A 5,454-nucleotide genomic window follows, 5' to 3' on the forward strand; every position below is an offset into this window, starting at 1 on the left:
TTTGATTTGATTTGAGCATGGGACTGGGCATCCCGGTGACCAGCCATTTTCTCGTGAATGAGGAGCAGAGTCCACTCCTCTTGAGAATAACCATCCTAACATGGAAGATACAGACAATCCTAGTTGATACATGAGTTGCTCGAGCATACAAAACAGAATTTCATTTGAAGGTTTGGAGGTTGGCACATAAAAATTTACTTGGAACGGAAGGTAAATACCGCATATAGGAAGGTATGGTGGACTCATATGGAATAAATTTGGGTTTATGGAATTTGGATGCACAAGCAGTATTCCCGCTTAGTACAGGTGAAGGCTAGAAAGAGACTAGGAAGCGACCAACTTAGAGAGCGACAATAGTCATGAACATGCATTAAAATTAATCAACATCGAGTGCAAGCATGAGTGGGATATAATCCACCATGAACATAAATATCGTGAAGGCTATGTTGATTTTGTTTCAACTATATGCGTGAACATGTGCCAAGTCAAGTCACTCGAATCATTCAAAGGAGGATACCACCCTATCATACCACATCACAACCATTTTAATAGCATGTTGGCACGCAAGGTAAACCATTATAAACTTCTAGCTAATTAAGCATGGCATAAGCAACTATAATCTCTAATTGTCATTGTAAACATGTTTATTCATAATAGGCTGAATCAGGAACGATGAACTAATCATATTTACAAAAACAAGAGAGGTCGAGTTCATACCAGCTTCTCTCATCTCAATCAGTCCATCATATATAGTCATTATTGCCTTTCACTTGCATGACCGAACGGTGTGTATAATAATAATAGTGCATGTGCATTGGACTAAGCTGGAATCTGCAAGCATTCAATTCAAGGGAGAAGACAAGGTAATATGGGCTCTTGGTTAAATCAACAACAATGCATATGAGAGGCACTTAACATTTTCATTATGGTCTTCTCCTCTCGACCCCCAAAGAAAAGAAAAGAAATAAAACTATTTACACGGGAAAGCTCCCAACAAGCAAAAGAAGAACGAGACATCTTTTTGGTTTTTATTTTTAATTATTACTACTACACGCATGGAAAGTAAACTAACTAATTTTTTTGGTTTTTCTTAAGGTTTATCAAACACACAAGAAGAAAGCAAGAAAGAAAATAAACTAGCATGGATAGTACAATGGAAAAAGTATGAGAACCGACAACTAGAATGAGTGTGTGAACATGAATGTAATGTCGGTGAGAAATACGTACTCCCCCAAGCTTAGGATTTTGGCATAAGTTGGTCTATGCCCAGGGATGGCCTGGCGGATATCCGAAGTTGTAACCGGGGTCGTACTGAGATGTGTCATCTGACTGCCACTGGCTGGCGATCTCCTCCGGATCCCACTGATAACAGGATGGTCGATAAGGGTCAAGTGGTGGTTCTGGCTCAGGCTCTGGAGCTGATGTCTGGCCCCGGAATGCATAAACGGCCTCCGGCAAGACGAGGTAAGGCCTGCAGTTAAGTCAAACAAAGAGGGTGCAGGCAGGATAATAGTCTCACTGTGATTTTTATGAAATCTCAAACTATACTTAAGCATCTTCTCATCATTTTTAACAACAAACTCATGCACTACCATGCTATTATAATCTAGAAAGTTAGGGGGCAACAGCTTTTCCTCTTTCTCATAATGCCTAATAGGTATCTTGAAGTATTCAGCAAGGCGTGAAGCATAGATACCTCCAAAGATGGGGCCCTTTGTACGATTCAAACTTAATCGTTTAGCAATAATAGTGCCCATACTAACAGAGTTGTCACGAAATAAAGCATGGAACAAAATAATAATATCAGGAACACTAATGTTTCCACAGTTTCTGCGACCAATTAAGCATCGACTAGCAAATATTGTGAAGTAGCGTAAAACAGGAAAATGTATGCTAGTAATTCTTGCATCGGAAACCTTCCTCGTTTGCCCTATAGTAATATTATCAATAAATCCATCCACATCTTTACGACGTGGTTCCTCTAAGCTTCCCTCGAAGGGTATCTTGCAAACCGCATAAAATTCATATAATGATATCTCCTTAGTCTCATCATATAAATGAAACTCTACTAAAGGAGGTGATTTCTTAGGATGAAAGTAATTTTTTTGCATGAAAGTATTAGTGAGTAGGAGATACTGATCGAGTTGGTCATGGAGGAAGTCAGTGAGGCCCGCATTATCAGCCAAAGAATAAAAATCATCATGAATACCGGCTTCTTTGAAGAAATCATTACAAGGCCATTCACACGGCCGAACTTCCGTGACGCGAGGGAGATTATACTTGGGCTTCTTATTCTCCTTACTTTGTTTCTCCTTCGAGCTTTGGCTAGAAGAGCCCCTCAAAAATCTCTTCATCTTTTTCTGAAAATTTCTGAAATTTCTAGTGACTCAAAATAAAAGTGAACCAAACTCAACAAGATTGATAGCAACTACTCCCACAAGTTCCTAGAGGCTATATCATGCATTAGAATTACTTGGGACCTTATAAATTTAACATGCAAGCTCAAGAACAGGGTCACCCAGGCAGCAAAAATTTGCAATGAATAAAGCGCTAGAACAAAAACTAATTGGACCATTGGAAGAGTCACATACCAAAGAACAATCCCCCAAAGCAGTTTTGTGAATGGAGCTTTGCGCAAGGAGATTGAAAATGGCAGCAAGATGAGCTAGAACTCGTGCTTGAGCTAGATAGTGATTTTTTGGGGAGGAAGAAGAAGTGCATGGGTGCAGGAATAAGTGGAGGGGGGCCACCATGGGCCCACGAGGCAGGGGGTGCACCCAGGGTGGTAGGGCGCGCCCCTGACCGTCGTGGCCAGGTGCCAGCTCCCCTTGCTGTGTTCTCAGTGCCAGATATTCTCAAATATTCAAGATAAAAACATATTAAATTTGCAGGGCATTTGGAGAACTTTTATTTTCGGGGTATTTTTTTATTGCATGGATAATTCAGAAAACAGACAGAAAATACTATTTTTGCTTTATTTATTCCAAATAACAGAAAGTAAAAAGAGGGTAGAGAAGGTTGTGCCTTCTAAATTCATCCATCTCATGATCATCAAAAGGAATCCACTAACAAGGTTGATCAAGTCTTGTTAACGAACTCATTCCGAATAACATGAAACCGGAAAAATTCGAATAACACTAGGTTACCTCAACGGGGATATGCACATCCCCAATAATAAGAATATCATATTTCTTCTTGACAGTAGGAAGAGGAAATTCGAAACCTCCAATGATAATTGATGGAATTTTTCCAATAGAGTTGATACTATGAACTTGAGGTTGTTTCCTCAGAAAGTGTACCGTATGCTCATTACCCTTAATATGAAAAGTGACATTACCTTTGTTGCAATCAATAACAGCCCCTGCAGTATTCAAAAAGGGTCTACCAAGGATAATCGACATACTATCATCCTCGGGGATATCAAGGATAACAAAGTCTATCAGGATAGTAACGTTTGCAACCACAACAGGCACATCCTCACAAATACCAACAGGTATAGCTGTTGATTTATCAGCCATTTGCAAAGATATTTCAGTAGGTGTCAACTTATTCAATTCAAGTCTATGATATAAAGGGAGAGGCATAACACTAACACCGGCTCCAATATCACATAAAGCAGTTTTAACATAGTTTCTTTTAATGGAGCATGGTATAGTTGGTACTCCTGGATCTCCAAGTTTCTTTGGTATTCCACCCTTAAAAGTATAGTTAGCAAGCATGGTGGAAATTTCAGCTTCAGGTATCTTTCTTTTATTTGTAATAATATCCTTCATGTATTTAGCATAAGGGTTTACTTTAAGCATATCAGTTAATCGCATACGTAAGAAGATAGGTCTAATCATTTCAGCAAAGCGCTCAAAATCCTCATCATCCTTTTTCTTTGATGGTTTAGGAGGAAAAGGCATGGGTTTCTGAACCCATGGTTCTCTTTCTTTACCGTGCTTCCTAGCAACGAAGTCTCTCTTATCATAATGTTGATTCTTTGATTGTGGGCTATCAAGATCAACAGCAGGTTCAATCTCTATATCATTATTATTGCTAGGTTGAGCATCAACATGAACATTATCATTAACATTATCACTAGGTTCATGTTCATCACCAGATTGTGTCTCAGCATCAAAAATAGAAATATCATTGGGATTCTCAGGTGTGTTGATAACAGGTTCACTAGAAGCATGCAAAGTCCTATCATTTTTCTTTTTCTTCTTTTTAGAGGGACTAGGTGCATCTACATTATTTCTCTGAGAATCTTGCTCAATTCTCTTAGGGTGGCCCTCAGGATACAAAGGTTCCTGAGTCATTTTACCTGTTCTAGTTGCTACTCTAACAACAAAGTCATGTTTATTATTTAATTCATTGAGCAAATCAATGTGAGCCTTAAGCACTTGTTCTGCTTGAGTGTTAACCATAGAAGCATGTTTACTAATTAGTTTAAGTTCACCTTTAACTCTAGCCATATAATCACTCAAGTATCCAATCATATAAGAATTTTGTTTCAATTGTCTACCAACATAAGCATTGCTTTTTTTGTCTAGCCATAAAGTCATCAAATTCATCCAAGCATTGGCTAGCAAACTTAGTAGACGGGATTTCAACTTTATCATATTTATAGAGAGAATTTACCTTCACTACCTGTGTTGGGTTATCAAGACCATGTGTTTCTTCAATAGGTGGTATATTAAGGCCATGTATTTCTTCAAGAGGAGGTAAATTTTCAACATCTTCAGCTTTAATACCTTTCTCTTTCATAGATTTCTTTGCCTCTTGAATATCTTCAGGACTGAGAAATAGAACACCCCTTTTCTTCGGAGTTGGTTTAGGAGTTGGCTCAGGAAGTGTACAATTATTTTCATTAGCCAACATATTATTCAATTGCAATTCAGCTTGATCGACTGTTCTTTCCCTGAAAACACAACCAGCACAACTATCCAAGTGGTCCTTGGAAGCATCGGTTAGTCCATTATAAAAGATATCAAGTATTTCATTTTTATTAAGAAGATGATTAGGCAAAGCGTTAAGTAATCGAAGAAGCCTACCCCAAGCTTGTGGGAGACTCTCTTCTTCAATTTGCACAAAATTATATATTTCCCTTAAGGCAGCTTGTTTCTTATGAGGAGGGAAATATTTAGCAGAGAAGTAATAAATCATATCATGGGGACTACGCACACAACCAGGATCAAGAGAATTAAACCAAGTTTTAGGATCACCCTTTAACGAGAATGGAAATATCTTAAGGATATAATAGTAGCGAGACTTCTCATCATTAGTGAATAGGGTGGCTATATCATTTAACTTAGTAAAATGTGCCACAACAGTTTCAGATTCATAGCCATAGAAAGGATCAGATTCAACCAAAGTAATTATCTCAGGATCGACAGAGAAGTCATAATCCTTATCAGTAACAAAGATAGGTGAAGTAGCAAAAGCAGGGTCATATTTCATTCTAGCATTCAG

The sequence above is a fragment of the Triticum dicoccoides genome, chromosome 2B (assembly GCF_002162155.2).
Source record: "Triticum dicoccoides isolate Atlit2015 ecotype Zavitan chromosome 2B, WEW_v2.0, whole genome shotgun sequence".
In the NCBI taxonomy this organism is placed as follows: domain Eukaryota; kingdom Viridiplantae; phylum Streptophyta; class Magnoliopsida; order Poales; family Poaceae; genus Triticum; species Triticum dicoccoides.